Source organism: Corvus brachyrhynchos, unplaced genomic scaffold, assembly GCF_000691975.1.
Source record: "Corvus brachyrhynchos isolate BGI_N302 unplaced genomic scaffold, ASM69197v1 scaffold94, whole genome shotgun sequence".
NCBI lineage: Eukaryota > Metazoa > Chordata > Aves > Passeriformes > Corvidae > Corvus > Corvus brachyrhynchos.
Window position 1 is genome coordinate 7435421 of NW_008238330.1, and position 16516 is coordinate 7451936.

The window sequence follows — 16516 nt, forward strand, 5'->3', positions numbered from 1 at the left end:
AGGACAGGAAAGATGATGAAGGGGCAGGAAGGCATATCCTTTAAGTTGCTGATATCTTCTTGGGATCCAGTGATAGGACGCATGGGAATGATTCAAAGTTGCACCAGGGAAGGTTTAGACTGGACATTGGGAAGCATTTCTTTACCAAGAGGGTGGTCAAACACTGGAATAGGCTTTCTAGAGAGATGGTTGATGCGCCACAGTTTTCAGTGTTCAAGAGACATTTATTTGGACAAAACCCTTGATACCATGCTTTAACTTGGTCAGCCCTGAAGTGGTCAGGCAGTTGAACTAGATGATCATTTTAGATCCCATCTAGCTGAACTATCCTATATTCTACATTCTACATTCTATATTCTATATTCTATATTCTATATTCTATATTCTATATTCTGTATTCTATATCCCGTATTCCGTTCTAAACTTTCCTTCAACAGAAGTAGGGATATATTTCCTGCTAAATTATCTCCCTTGTCTCTTATTTTAACTACCTTATATCTACTAATTTCTCAAAAGACAAAAGCTATTGGAGAGACATTCCAGCTGAGGATGAAACCACATAATTCTTTGATGTAGGAGAAGCCATGTTTACAACATCATCCTCTTAAGCAACATGCAGAACCCTAAAAAATGGCCCACTTGTTTTAGTAGGGCAGAAAATTTTATGTAGTGGCCACACACAATAATGACAATTATGAGGGAATGCATACGAGTTAATGAGGAGCACTCTTACTTGAGAACCAAGGCCACTAATGGAACAGGATCTGCAGGTGTACAGGATGGAGTCACTCAGCATCTCAGAGAAGGAAACTTGTATTTCATGAAGGGCCTTCAGGGAAGGGAAAAGGACCAGGCTTCTACGTTTTTGAAATGAAAAGAACTGAGGAGAGCCCAAAGCACCCTTAAGTGTTACTGGGAGAATCCCTTGGGCTGTAGTGTAGGGGAGGTTTGGGTGATTGGCAGCAAAACGTGCTGAAGATTAAGTGCACATGATGATGATATCCAGAATGGGAGGCAGAGAAAAACCAAGGGACTGGTAAAGCTAGTAAGGGGACAGGGCCAGTGGTGGTATCTGGGGGTATTCATAAATTTTATGTCTGGAAAAGAAGATGATGAGAAGCAAAGGCTGTAAAAGTAACTAGTATGATTTAAGACCAGTAGGAGAGGGATGAAGCAGTCACTGGAGGCAAGGTATTTTGGTCAGAGCACAGCACTGGGGGTGAGGATAGCCAAACATCTCTCAGGCTCATTTCCCAGACCTTCCTCAGGTGCATCTCTTATTCCACATAACGAAGACTTAAGAACCTCCTCAAGACTCCTCTTTTTTTGGCTTGACTTAGACTTGACTTTAATGAACTAGCTTTCATACTGGTGCTGTTCAGCTTTGGTCTTTCCCTTGGTTTTTGCTGTGTGGTCTACAACTATCTCAGTCAGACTGCAGGCTCCATAGTAAGTCATTATAGTGCTAAAGTATAAATCACAGAGAAATACAGCACCTATATGGTAGCTAAATTACACCTGTGGTGTTCTGTAAATAATAAACTACCCAGGAGTAAAAATTACAAAAGGGTAAGATGCAGAACTTGAACCAGTTGTGCTGTAGCTCTGGTCAAATTAAGATGCAGTCAAGAATTTTAAACATTACACTACATATTTAAGAGTTTAGTAGCACACAAAAAACCTCTTCACTTGGGGAGAAGCTGTGATGTATTTCTAACCCAAGAAATACCACAGACAGAGTTGTCACCAGTGAAAACCAATTTGGACTCAAGTGAAAGAAAGGATAAAAAAATGACAATAGGAAGCCATTATAGGACAGTGGGGGAGAATGAGAAAGCAGAACAGGAAATGTTTATGTAGATAAAGGAAGCCTGCAAAATAGCTACAACAGGAATGATAGGAATTTCAATCATCCTGTCACTGAGGGGAATTGTAATTAGGAAATATCAAATAAGTGTGAAAAGCTGAAGAGTAACATAGCCCTGAATTGTCTTTAGAAAGTTTGTGAACACGCTCTACATACAGAAGCAACAGCCTCAGAAAGTTCACATCCTGGCTTTTATCTCCAAATCCAAAATAGTGCAGATCTGAAAGAATCAGTTTATTGACCTTCTGGGTTATACTACCAGCTCTATTTTCTCAGGCCTTCTGCAGATGGTTGGGGGCTGGTATATTCACAGAGGATGTGGTTCATTTAACTTCTGGGGATTGACTCTTGCCATGTTTGTGGAGGACATGAACTATAAATTGTTGGGAAGACAACTTTGCAAGCTATGAGATGGTTAAGTGGCTATATGTTTTTACTACCTGAGTTATTCTTAATTAAAAATGGTATAAAAGATAGGCAATTTCTAGAAATCTAGTCATTTCTGGAAATCACAGTATACAACAGAAAAAGCTTAGTTCAATCTGCATTTAAAAAAAATTATGTGCAAAATCCATTCTTCTGCTAGCAGTACCATATTGGCTTCTGTGAGGTTTAAATTCTCCGCTGCAAAAGTGCAGTTAAGAATGGGAGGCATTGGCAAAGCTTCTTTGTGCTGCAGTTGTAAGAAAGAGCAGTTAGGTGAAAATTACTTGATATTACTCAGGTGATGTTAAAGCATCTGGTAGCGTTAGTCTTCTGTCCATCCCGAGCTTTTTTTCTTGGCGTCTACTCAGACTCTTTGTGTCTGCTGCACCGCTGCAAGCTTTCCTTTGCCCAGGGTTTCCACCCGGTCCTTCCAGTTGACATTCAAATGCCCTTGATGCTTGCCTCATCCAAAACCAGTTTGTTCTGCCATGGGGCCAGCATAAAACAGATGGCAGTCCCCTCTGATACTGGACTTCAAGAGACTCAAAGAACATCGTCTCATACTAACGGGACTGCATTCAGGAAGTAAGAAGAGTTGCAAGACTCTTCTTATTGTTTATGAGAGGTAGTTCAAAGTTCTTCTGAGAAGCTGAAACTCTGAAATTTATTGCACTAGACTTAACTCTTGCAAAGATTCATCTGAGCAAGCATCTGGTATGTTCCAATTCATTGCACATATGTCTGCCATTGTATCACTCTGCACAACAATAACCACTTTAGTATTTAGCCCTGACTTAATTCAGTATTGCTACTATAACACAGAATTTTCTTCGACATCTGCTGAAAAGGATAACATAATTTCACAGTATTTTATCTTTTCTGGCCTTTATTTGCTCTGGTGAAAGATGATCTAGCTTGATATTTCTCAAGACATAACTGTTGTGTCTGGAGTCATCCTTGTTTGTATAACAGGGATAGCAATTGTGAGACTTGCAGGGGATTAAAATGAGCATTTATTTTATAATGTGATTATAATGTGATTCACTAAGGTTTTGATGAATCTGTGGGAGGAAGTGCATAGTTAATCCTACTTTTCTCTGGCTCTGTGTGCATTCTGGCCTCCAAAAGTTGTGCAGAGAGGTTTTGAAGAACAAACTCCAATCAAACCTTTTCATAGGAAATTTTTGCTAGCAGTCTGCATAAATGCCCACTTTATTTTAATGAGCACTTTCAGTAGTATCACACGACTGTTTTCATGATCTCAAAACTTGTATTTAAAGAACTGTGACAATTAATGTCAAGCCAATTGTGCTCCCATGGACCAATTTTTATTTATCTTTGGTCAGCTTCCACCAAAAACATATCTGTGTCCCCTTGCTGTCAGCTGAAATATTTTTTTGGAAGTCAGTATTATTTATCTCACTAATTACCCTTTAACTTGCTTTTGCTTATTTTTACAAATTTTCTTTTTCTCCCCTCTACTAGATTATTTATTTTTTTAAGGCTTACTACTTATTGTTTCTGCTGACCTTTGGATCCCTGAGCCTAGGAGGCTCTGGGATATTTTTTCCTATTTAAAATACGAAAAGGGACATTTTAGTTTCCTTTTCTTTTTTTTTTTTCCCCAAATATTTTCTGCCAGCAATTCCCTTTCATATGACTGCTTGATTTAGTTTCCCCAACTCATAGAAATTCACATTAAAATAGAAGTAGAAAACATTCTTTTGGCAGCTTGCCTGCTGCACTCTAGAAATGCCACTTCACATAGTCCATGCTTTGGATGGTTGAGTGAGCTCCAGAGAATACAGCTTGGAAGAAAAACGTGCAGACTGAAGCCTGTTAATCTGAGGAGAGGGGAAACTATCCTGTAAATTACTTCATCCTGATCACGTGTCGGTTTTCTTCTCAGCCCTTCATGTTGGCAAAGTAATTAATTCTCTTCACTGCTTCACTAGTTGGTCACTGTGAGAACTCAGCCAGCAGGCACTAGTGGTGCCTGTGAATTTTGTGACACTGACACCCATTTATTGACAAGCACATTAAGATATGGCACACAGACAACCATACAGTTATGAGATAGCAATGACTTTAGACCTGTGCTTACCTGAGCGTCCTGTAGGACAGGAATCTGGCAGGGAAAGGATGGCTCTGTTGTCACTTCATGGTCATCTTCCAAACAAGACAATCCTAATTATATAACTAGGAAGTCCTAACAGCATTTTGGTCCTTCAAAAGTGAAATTAAACTGCCAGCTTACACTCAATCTTTGCATGGAAAACGTTAAAATTCACAGCAGATTTCCAGACGTCTGCTTCCCAACTGTTTTTAAAATCTAGGTCATTATATATAGGTGGCATCAGATATGTCTCCATGGAAGTCTCAGAATATTTTAAACAGCAAAATGGGTCAGCCTGCTTTAAAGCTTGTAACCATCTAACACAAGTTTTTGTACGTGTACAGTCCAAGAAAGGTTAAATATCTCCCTTCACCCCTCACTGAATATGGATTTTTAACATTCCATGTTCTCATAGCTCTGTAAGGCAGCATTTTCTAGATAAATTCCTCTGTTATTTCAATCTGTTTTATGTTTTTTGCCATCCAATATGAAACCTATGGCAGTATAAATACTATCTTGTTCCAGACGTTGGCCATTCATTTCCACATGCTGTGCAGCCATTCCTTGACTGCAGGCATTTTCCACAAGTTGAAAATTTGATGGGCCTCAGATACTACTGTTTCTTTGATTTTGTGATTATTATTGTCCTCATTATATTGCCCCAGACTGGGAATGAAACAGTGATTCCAAAAGGTGCCACACTCCCTGTGTGCAATTTTACACATGCTTGCAAACAATTTTCAGACTAGCAGGCAACACACATTACTCTAAGCCATGCAGAGCAGAGGTGTGGGGTAGTGCAGTGCTGGAGAGGGCTACTTGATGGATGCTGCTGGGAAGTAGCAAGGGGATTGATGGGAAGAGATGGTTGCCAAGGCTGACAGTACCATCAGGAGGGAAGCACAGAGAACATCAGACCCATGTGGTTTCAGTGCAGGAGGATGATGAATGAGTAAGATATTGCTGGGTGAGAAAAGCAGTGGATGCTCTGACTTGGACTTTCTAGAGGTAGAAGCTACTTTACCTGTTGAGCAAAATGTTGGGGGTCCTGCCATCACTGATGACATATGTGTCAGCTTGGGAACCTTTATCCTGGTACCCTTGCCCTGGATCAGGTCCCCTGCTTAGGGCCACACTCCAGTTACAGACAGGTCATGATTACATAGGAATAGAGCCATGGGGACCCCTAACAGTCCAAAGACAGAACTACAAGCCAAAATCCTGACACATTTTCCCACTGCCAGCCTGAATGCCTGAGAAACCAGCTGAAAGCCAGGCCAGCGTGAGAAGGTCCTCACTAGCCTGAGTGAAATGCATGACATTTGGCAGCTCTATGGGCTATTGAAACCCATAAAAACATTCCCAGTACTTTCAGAGGACAGCAGATCCTGCCTACAGGATCTGCTTTCCTTGCTCCAGGAACTCAGATAATATTACCACCTTCTGAACATTATTCTACCTGCATCTGAAAGTGTTTACTATTTTTTTCCTGAACTTTTAACATCTGCTGCTAGTTTTGATGCATTTTCCCACAACTGCCAAAGAATAAACTCGTCTCCTTTTTCATTTCTTTCCACTGCAGCCAATACGATCTCATTTTTCCCATTGCAAATTCTGCCACCACTGAGCTCTTCTGGCTTCATGCTGGCTTGTGTTTTTAGGACAGAGGGGAAGAGGGTTTTGTGTGGTCATTTAATGCATGAGAAAACTCATTAATAGATTTTCTGGGTAACTGAAATGTTGTTTTTAACTGCAGAACAGAGAGAGTCTAACACTGCAAGCTTCCTCCTGATGCCCTGGCAGTCTCCTGCAATTCCAATTTGGTGTGACTGTTTCTTTGGAAGGGAAGAGTAGCTTGAACTCTGTGCTTATTCATTCTCACTACTGGGACTAATCAATGAAGCAATTGTAATTTTTTGATGAGGTAAGTGTTGCCATGTTTTAAGCTGACAGGAAACCCATCACTCGCACAATTGCTAGGCCACAAGGTGAGAATGAGAAGGAACCAGGACAGTGACTATGAATACACAACTGAAGAAACTCACAGCCCACTTCCAAACAGTTGAAACAACCAGTTCCTTCACAGTGGGGCATTTGTAGTCTGTTGCTGTGAAATTATGGTGATGTCAAGAGCACATGATAATTACTTAAGTTAAGCTGTATAAAACAGCAATGGATAGACTGCTCAACCAGAGAGTTACAAAGATTTTGTGGAACTAACAAATATCTTCGTAAAAATAAATAGATGAACAATATTGTCTGCAAACTGAACCATTTGGAAACAACAAAGTGGAAAGGTCTGTGTGCACTGTCAGTGGCCCCTTGCATCCCTGGGGAAGGGCACGCTCCTTGGCCATGGCAATGCAGAGTTGTTCCCTGAAGATGGCTAGAAGCAACAGAGCCATCTACTGACTGACAAGGTTAACCACAGCATCTTTATGTGCTGCTCATTTAACGCGCCATTTCCACCCTAAAATTGTGGCCTGTGGAGAACTGGTTTTCAGCAGAGACTAATTACTGAAGCACACAATTAATAGTTGATTAGCAACTTGCTGAGTCTCCCTATTACTCATCGCTTTGACATCTGGTTAGGTACCTGTGTGAATAAGCGCTCCTAAGCATGTGCCATATATTTTTCCCAGCATGAGGTAGCATCACATCTCGTGGTTAAGAAGCAAGGTTGGTGTTTGCTGAACACTGATTACTTTGAAGAAGGCAGAAAAGCACTCTGGACATCAACGCAATGTTATTGGAGCAACTGGAAAAATAAGGGGACGGGAATCTTTGACCTGGGAATTGTTGAGGATAGTTAATTGTGTTTAGGAGCTGTTGTGTCCTGATGCAGGTGTTTGAAAATGGAGCCTGACATGCAACACCTTGTGTGCTATGTGACCTGAGGGCTCACATGTCCTGGGACCATGGAGTCTTACAGGAAGTCCATGTCTTGCCAAAGACTCTCAGTAAAGCAAGCAAACAAAGAACCTTTCAAGTTCATGCATAATGACAGATGTAAAAACGGAGTGAAAGTGCATGAAATACTGATTTTAAAGACCATTTGTGTTATGGTAACACCTAGATCCTGGATAGATGTCAAGAAACTCCCTCTTACCAACCTTCTGTTGGTTAATAATCATGTAAGGTTCCACAGGAAAAATGTCTGTGCCAGCAAACAGAAAATACCTGGCATACTTGCTGCACAAGTAGCTGGCTGAACAGTCCAAAAGGCACTCAGGAAAACTTAGTCAAACAGCAGACTGTCAATATAAAATGTCCAGCATTTTTATGAAATGACTGTAGGGATCAAGACTGGCCAGAGCAACTGACTCTGCCCAATAACCCTCCCAAGAGCTTGCAGAACCTGGTCTTCACAAATGGTGAGTGAAGTCCCATGATCCCCCTTGGTGTTGGAGGAGCTGTGTAACCTGTAGTGCTGCCATGGAAGCTCTAAGTGCTCTGTTAGGCAGAAGGCTGATTACATACACACAGAGGATTCCTACCCTTGCTAGAACTGGAGCATCCAGATTTACACGACTTAAGACTTCTCTTTGAAGTGTCACTATGAGGAAATCGTGTCTTTCTTCCTCTTGCAACCACTTCAGCATGGTTTGAATTAAATTATAACTAGGTTTAATCCCTATTGCTTACAAAACCTACAGGCTGAATTCACCCTTTGCAATTTTTAGAAAAAACAAAAGCCAAGGCATCAAGAAGTGCAGGCAAAATACCCCTCCTAGGTTATTTCATTGTATCTTGCTATTGTAAATGAGATGTGACTGTAGATTCTCAGAACACAGAGTAAAGCTCCACATATATGGGCAACAAGTTTTTGAGCTTTTAAACTGAGACTCAAGACTCTTCTTATGATACTCAAGAACTTGTAAAATCTTTCTTTAAATAAGAGTATGATGTTTAGTGGACAGAGGTAAATGTTATTATAAAATCTTTTAGCTGCAAGAACAGCATTTCAGACTGAGAAGGTTATATTTTTCAGAGAACAGATGTCAGGATGACACCTAAAAAGACAAACAAGAATAGAGAAGCATTTGGAAACAAAATATTTGGAAGGAAAATCTAAACCAGCTTGTTTCCACTCAAAAATAAATGAGAGTGTCATCACAACAGACATGAGACAATGGCTCAGACATAATGAATTATAAATAAACAAAATACATGGATTTCCAGGACAATTGGACCTTGTTTCTGTAGATACCTATGCACTGAAATGAATGCATGAGGTATGCTGGGACTGCTCATGAGTAAAGTTATTAGTTAGAGTCTGTCAGTCTCCAGTCATGTGCAGTGAACTTCAAAAATGATAAATTGTTCTGAAGAGCAATGGTTTCTTTTCTATGGACTGGATAAAACTTAGCAAGCATTTGGTCATTTTTGTTATAAATAATAATAAGGCATATAAAGACAAGAATGAGGAAAGATAGATATTTTATAATCATTAGACTGGCAGTTTTTAAAGGTTTTCCTCTGCCCCTTCACAAAGGCACATTCTCAGCATTTCATGCTCTCCTGCCAATTAATGAGTTATTTGTGTGGCCATTTTCACCTGTGTAGCGCTGACACACAGGGTGTATGGCACATGGGAAGACAGAAATCCCAAGGGAATTGCTTCGAGGGATACTGCCAGGAGGAAATGGCTACACCAGAGCGGCAAGCAGGGAGGAGCTGCCTTGCTAATTCCAAGCATTTTCATCACTGAGTCCCTGGTGCCTTGTTCTCATCCAGACAATTCTGCCATAGCCACACTCCTAACTCTGTTCCTTGTCCCACAGATGCCACTGGGAGAAGGTGCTGGGCCATACCATGCATGGAGCATGGTGAAGAAGGCTTGGAACTGGCAGTGCTGCACGGCTCTGCCCTTGTGCCATGTCCCAGGAGCTGGAGAGGCACTCAGCGACAAACAGCACTGTAGTGGTTAGTGGAGGAGCAATCCCTTCTTTCATAAAAAGCTGGGTGTTCACTCACATATCTTAATTCTTTCCATGCATGTCCTTTCTTGCCCTCACCCCCTAAATTTTGTTGACACAGAAAACCAGGAATTTGGTCTCTTGTCTGGGATTTCTGGGTAGCTAGAGACCTGAGTGGATGTGCAGTAGAGCAGATCAAGTGATGTCTGTCCTGATAACTTGACATACTTGATAACACACATACTTGATCAACTGTACTTGAAGTGAATAAAAATCTGAGGTATCTGGAGCATGTCATGCTTACTCTGCAGGTGCCAGTTACCTGAGCATATGCCAGGAGATGCCTCCATCCCTTTTTCTGCCTGTATTGTCCTGAGCTGGAATTAGAGATGCTGACAAAACTTTACACAAGAAAAGATAAAACAATTTAAAAATATCTGACAGAGCCCCTGTAATGTAAATCAGGAACCTATCAGGTTTCAGAGGAACTTCTCTTTTGAGCATGAAAAGTTGTGGCTACCATCAAGTCTCTTCGGTTTTTTTCTTAGGTTTTTAGCCCTGAACACACTCAAAGAAAAAAATAAGACTCTAGGAAGAAGTGATCTTTCCAGTCACAGTAAATTTTACATTGCCATTGATCCAGATGACTCCATTACTGCTTCCTGGAGGTGAAAGGGATGATACTCTTATTGGCAATGCTTCAACATAGCTTGTATGCTATAGAGAATGAAACAGGCACCTTTTCAGTCTGCACTTGGTCTGTTCTTAGCTAGGGGACAAGTTACTCCATTCCTACCATGAACTATGCCCTTCCGTAATCCAAGCTTCCTGACACTGCCCTCAAAACTGGGGCTTGGGAGTATCTTTAGATAGCAAGTTCCACAGACTAATTATACACTGTTGTAAAAAGAACTATGAAAAAAAGGGTCACACTTTGTTTTTTCTTCTTTTAATTAAGTATCACTTTGTTCTCAAATTATGAGAGATCCTTTAGAGTTTATTGCTTCTATGGTTATAGACCCAGAAGTGTGGGGCAGCATGATGTGATGCACAAAGAAGCCCCAGTTCCTGCAGACAGTTACGCACCTCCCACATTTCATATATGTCCGTAAAGCACAACCAGCTTGTTGCTTGGTCTACAGCCAGGCATTGTGGAAAACAGTCTCTGCTCCAAAGGGCTTATAAACATCAAAAGAAAATCGAGCAAGTAGCAGAAAACAAGGAAACATTTAGAGTGAGAAACACTATTTCAGGTCTCAGTGCCATTTTATCATACACTACCCTCTCAGTGTCTTTGTGGGAGCTGACTGCAATTTCTTTCATGGGGGCAGACTGATAGGTCTCTTAATGTTAATGGGGCGTCACATAAGTAAAGAATGCTACTGATGGAAGCAGAAGTTGGATCACAGCACTGATCTCATCAGTAGCCTCTTGTAGGCAGTAAGGTCAAAGGCTTTTTGAAAGTTAAAAATCAATTATATCAGTAGACTTTCCTGTATTCAGTGCTTTGAAAGAGATCTTTCTTCATAGAAATACTGATTTGTCTCAATTTTTTCTTCATAGTGTCTTAGAATTATTTGAAATTTAAAAAGACAAGGAATTTGCTAAATGGAAACAGTATTTTTACAAAAACAAATGCTCTTCTAAAAAAAATCATTATGATAGCCAGTTTTGATAGATTTCCCATGGCCATTTTAGCAATGTTTTAAATTAAGTATTTGAAATAATTTTTCTTTAGCATTCTGCAACAAAACAATTTTAGCAACGTTTTCATAATGTCTAAAATGGATGACAAATTATTGAAAATACAGGTCTAATTTGAAACCTTGCTAGGAATAATTAATTATTAGCACACAAAAATTTCAAATAAAACATAAAAATAAAACAAGATGCTAGATCTGCAAGTAAAAAGCCATTCTATACAACCTTACTCCATGTCTGAGATCAAATCAGAGATCTGATCTGACACCATATAACACAGAGGTCTAGTTCTTTTATACTGCAGTTTTACAGGAAAAGGAAGGGTCCATTCAAGCCCTGTTCCAGAAAGCTACTGCTCACCTAAAACTTTTCTATCCCTGCAGCTGTTTAACTGCCATATTTACTGTTAGATTTTCCTTGCAAACAATAAAATACCAGGACATTCTCTTACCTGTCTGTCTCTTTTGGAGTACCCGACATGTAAGAAGGAAAATGCATAGGTAACTGCTACTCCTCTTCAGTCATGGAGATGCCACTAGGACAAAAACGTTTGCCAATGAATCACATTTTCATTTAACCAGTTCAAGAAGTTATGCCTTAGACATGTGTCTGCAACTGCATCACCGCTGCTAGTTGCATTGCACACAGTAAAAAGTGTGTTCAAGAATGGCCAATAAAGCCATCTTCACACCCCTGTTAGAAACTGGATCTTGGTCTTGTAGGACTTTATTCCTGCAGTTACTGTTGAAACTGCATAGCCCAGCTGAATGCATTAGAAGCCCATTTCCATGTTGCCATATGTTCGCCAGCCACCCCTTGCAGACTCATGGGGCCTTAAACTGTCTCGTTCTTTACATGATTTGCAAGTGAAAACAAGTAGTTCTGTATTTCCCTCTCAGTCTGCTCCATTTGAATTCTCTGGTGGCCAGAAAGGAGAATTATTAGCTTTCTTATCAGTGAATACGTTTGTAAGGTCTCTCTCTCTCTCTTTTAATAGCTCTGTAGTTCTACTCCTTGTGACATTTGATGGAAATTGGCCACTGAGCTCAAAGATTAGGGGGAGGATCAACTGGTACATATAAAAAACATAAGCATGTAAGTCCAGACAAAAAACCAAGAAGCCCATTATTATATTTAAAGACATATGAATTTCAGCTTGTTTGCTTACAGAAATATCAGAAATATCACTGACAAATCATATACTTCTTGTCCAAAGACATGTAGAAAAACCTGTTTGTCAGTGATGTTAATATGGCAACAAAAAGGCTTACAGCGAGATTTTTCCTGACGGAAATCCATTACAGAAATTCCTATAGTACTGTTGGGAACTGCAATATTTCTAGTACTGAGGAGATTATACACACTTCCAGAGTGACAAAACCCATGTGAACATGACCTTTCCCTTAGTTTTCTTAAGGAATAAACCACTCTGGCTGCATGTATACAACTGAAGAGACCACAAACAGCAAAAACCCTCTCCTTCTACCTCGTCAATTGAGTTTTCCAAATCATTAATTGAAATGTAAATTCTCTGATTTTTAAGGAAGAATCTTTGCAAGGCCTGAAATACTGATTTTCTCAAAGTAATATGTTCTGGAGAAGGAATGTGGGAATCCTTGTGATTGTTTCATGGTAAGGCAGAGTTTTTTAAAAGTCTTGGAGAAAACTGATGTGTGTGAGCATAGAGATTCTCAAGTTCTTTCTGGTTGTCATCCCACATACAGGTCAGACATTTCACATGACCCCTACTATTAGTATAAATAACAGAAGAGGCTGAATTTGTTAGTTGCAACTCAGCTTGTAACTCAGCTTGCAACTGCTGTGATTTTACTTCATGTCACAATGCCTAAGCTGCGCCCTGCTGGCTTCTGCAGAGGAATGAAAGACAGAAATGATCCAAGTTTTTAGACTGTATACTACCTTATCAGGAGATAAATGAATTAATAAAAATAATTGAGAAATAGAGATGATATTTTACTGCCAATAACTTGAGAATTTGATCTGTTCCAGTCTGAGAAATGGGTATCAGCATGGACAAGAATCACAGAATCACAGAATATCCTGAATTGGAAGGGACCCACAAGAATCATTGAGTCCAACTCCCAGCCCTGCACAGGACACCCCAAGAATCACACCACGTGCCCGAGAACATTGTCCAAACACTTCTTGCACTCTGTCAGGCTTAGTACTGTGACCACTTCCCTGGGGAGCCTGTTCCAGTGCCCAGCCACCCTCTGGTGTTTGCCCAACCTAAACCTCCCCTGGCACAGCTTCATGATATTCCCTCAGTTCTTGTCACTGTCACCACAGGAAAGAGACCAGTGCCTGCCCCTCCACTTCTGCTTGTGAGGAAGCTGCTGATTGCAATGAGCCTCCCCTCAGTCTCCTTCAGGCTGAACAGACCAAGTGACCTCAACCACTCCCTGCATGAATTCCCCTCTAGACTGGTCACCATCTTCATGGCCCCTCCTTGGATACTCTTTAATAAATTAATCATATATGTATCCTCTGTGCCTTAATTAAGAGCCTAGAGATGCAGGATCTCATAGGCTATGAATTTTCCTATGGATAGTTTAGTGGGTGTATAAGAAGGCCCAACTCTCAAATCAGGTACCTGGTTTAGACACTTGAAGAGTCAGAAGATGATCCCTCAGTCTTTTATTACATTTTAATGCATGAATTCCTTTACAAAAAAGAAAAGCTTTGGCATTCTTAAAGATTTGCCACAATTTATCCTCTGAACTACAGAGATGTCACAGAGGATACAAATATGCAAAAAGTTTGCTGTGGATGTGTCAAGGTACGTCAAGCTAGACAAGTATTAAACATAACGACAATTTCTTGCATGTTAAAATATCAAATGGACTCTTGGTGTAAATATGATATCTCACAATGTATATTCAAAAGGCATTTATGCACCCATGGCAGGGATTTGGAATGATCTTTAAGGTCACTTCCAACCCAAATCATTCTATAATTCTATGAGTCTGATTTTCTGGAACACAAATTAATGCTGAACCATTTTTGCAAAATTTATGTTTTAGTCCTAAAATGAGATTGGTACAAATGTTATGCTGCCCTCTGAGGGCCTGTGTACAGTGCAGGGATCTGTTCATAGAGCTGTCACAACATGCAGCTTCTAAAATGCCACCACAGACGAGATCTTACTGTTCTCAGGTTCTAACTCAGGAGATTTCTCCGTTATCCCAAGTCTGAAATTTTGTATAGTAGCTAAAATGTGCGCTATAGAAATACTGTGTGTATTTATAGACTACCAAATTGCCAAGCAATAAAATTGCAACCACCCTGAATGAAAAGTTCTGTGGACTATTTGACTTGATTTTTGCATATTAATCCTTCCAAGTGCTGATGATCAGCTAGCTGATCCATTTTGGTGCATTGCCTTATGTACAAATATTTGCCTAGTGTTTGGAAATTCCAGTTAATTCTTGGAAATTCCCAGGAATTCCAAGTAACATGCTCTGGTAGTGACAGCACGTTCAGAATTTCAAGAACAAACAATTGTTCTTATGTAACAAGGGAGGAAACTGGGAAACTGGTATGAGCATGTCAAATGTTGTAGCTGAAGGTGCTGTCAAGTACCAGTTGTCCACATCAACAATTTGATAAGCCATCTCAAAGACAACAGGTGCTGTAGGAACACACCTGAGGTCTCATGCTCCATCTCAAACACGAGGTTTGCAAAGGTGTGGTTGTAGAGGAAGGTAATTAAAAGTCAATAAACATAAAAATAAGGACTATTTTCTCTGCTTTTGAAAATTCTAACATTAGCTGTTGTCTGCATCCGGGTTTTATTTAAAAGGAAGGATTAGGTTCTGGGGGCTAATGATATTCCTTCAGGCTTTTCTTTTTATCTTTCCCTTCAGAAGCTGGAGTTCCTTATGGTCCTCTCTTTATTAGCAAACTTCTCCATGCCTCACTCCAGCTTAATTAAAGGTCTGATTCTTTGGCATTAAAGGGACACTATCTACTGGAAAAATCAAACCTGTCTGAAACTCCTGTGCCTTCTGTAGTTACATACAGTGTTTGATGACAGAAGGGAATAGAAGGAAACACTGTTCGTTTGTTTGTTAAAGAGACAATTTGGGTGTTTATAAGCATTTTTTTTTTATTTTTATCAAGTTAATGAGGCCAATTTTTATTGTAGAGATTTAGCAGAAGTATTATGAACTAGACTTCTCCCTTATTCACTGTCATTTTATCCAACCACCTTGATGGTTATCCTTTAAAGTATTTTCTTCCCCAGCAACTGAAAAATCACGTTGATGATTAAAAGTCTGCAGTGCTAACCTGGAAATTCAGAAACTTATTTTATTGTTTTAGACAGAATTATTCAGCAACATAAGGGGTCCCTATTGAGACAAGTGTTATTTAATATCTCCATTAATGATATAAACAAAGGGATTGCGTGCACTCTCAGCAAATGTGCAGATGACACCAAGCTGAGTGATGCCAGGATACCATCCAGAGGGACCTGGACAAGCTCAAGAAGTGGGCCCATGGGAATCTAATGAGATTTAATAAGACCAAGCGCAAGGTGCTACACCTGGGTTGAGACAACGCTCGGTATCAACACAAGGCGGGGGACGAACAGATAAAGAACAGCCCGGGGGAAAAGGACTTGGAGGTGCTGATGGATGAGAAGCTGGACATGACCTGGCAATGTGCACTCACAGCCCAGAAAGCCAAACGTGTCCTGGGCTGCATCCAAAGCAGCGTGGCCAGCAGGGCAAGGGAAGGGCTTCTGCCCCCCTGCTCTGCTCTGGTGAGACTCCACCTGCAGTGCTGCATCCAGCTCTGGGATCCCAGCACAGGAAGGACAGAGACCTGTTGGAGTGAGTCCAGAGGAGGCCACCAAGACAATTAGAGGGATGGAATATCTCTCCTAGAAAGAAAGGCTGAGAATGGGGTTTGTTTAGCTTGGAAAAGAGAAGGCTTCAGGGTGACCTAATTGCAGCCTTCTAGTATCTGAAGGGAACTTATGAGAAAGACGGAGAGGGACTATTTACAAGGAGGAATGGATTCAAACTGAAAGAGAAGAGGTGAAGAAAGTCTTTACTGTGAAGGTGGTGAGGCACTGGCACAGGCTGCCCAGGAAAGCTGTGGATGCCACATCCTGGCCAGGGCTCAAGGCCAGGCTGGATGGGGCTCTGAGCAACCTGGTCCTGCTGCAAGATGTCCCTGCCCATGTCAGGGGGCTGGAAGCAGACGATCTTTAAGTTCTCTTCCAACCCAAACCATTCTGTGATTATGTGATTCTTTGTGATTCAATGGCCTACATTCTCGTTATAAAATAGCACTTCCTGACCTCACAAGGATATTTGGGATAACTACAGTGCGGCATTCCCACGCAACGGTGACGGAGGCAAGACACACGGGCAGCAAAGCTTTAATTCCCATGCTAAGAAGCATTTAAGCTTTTCAGTCGCTGAGACCTTCTTGTGAATGAACACCCCGACCCGAGCA

The 16516-nt window shown here is 40.7% G+C and overlaps 2 long non-coding RNA genes across 2 annotated transcripts in view; one reads left to right on the forward strand and one right to left on the reverse strand.

Annotated features, from left to right (window-relative positions):
• LOC108446801 overlaps positions 1-6152 on the reverse strand; it is a 21126-nt gene extending 14974 nt beyond the window's left edge. The window contains exon 1 of the long non-coding RNA XR_001862101.1: positions 4398-6152. This is a non-coding gene — a long non-coding RNA (uncharacterized LOC108446801). The remainder of the gene's footprint in view (positions 1-4397) is intronic.
• The window catches only part of LOC108446800, a 19910-nt gene extending 6625 nt beyond the window's left edge, over positions 1-13285 (forward strand). The window contains exons 2-4 of the long non-coding RNA XR_001862100.1: positions 6166-6333; positions 9194-9335; positions 13040-13285. This is a non-coding gene — a long non-coding RNA (uncharacterized LOC108446800). The remainder of the gene's footprint in view (positions 1-6165; positions 6334-9193; positions 9336-13039) is intronic.
• The last annotated feature ends 3231 nt before the right edge of the window (positions 13286-16516 follow it).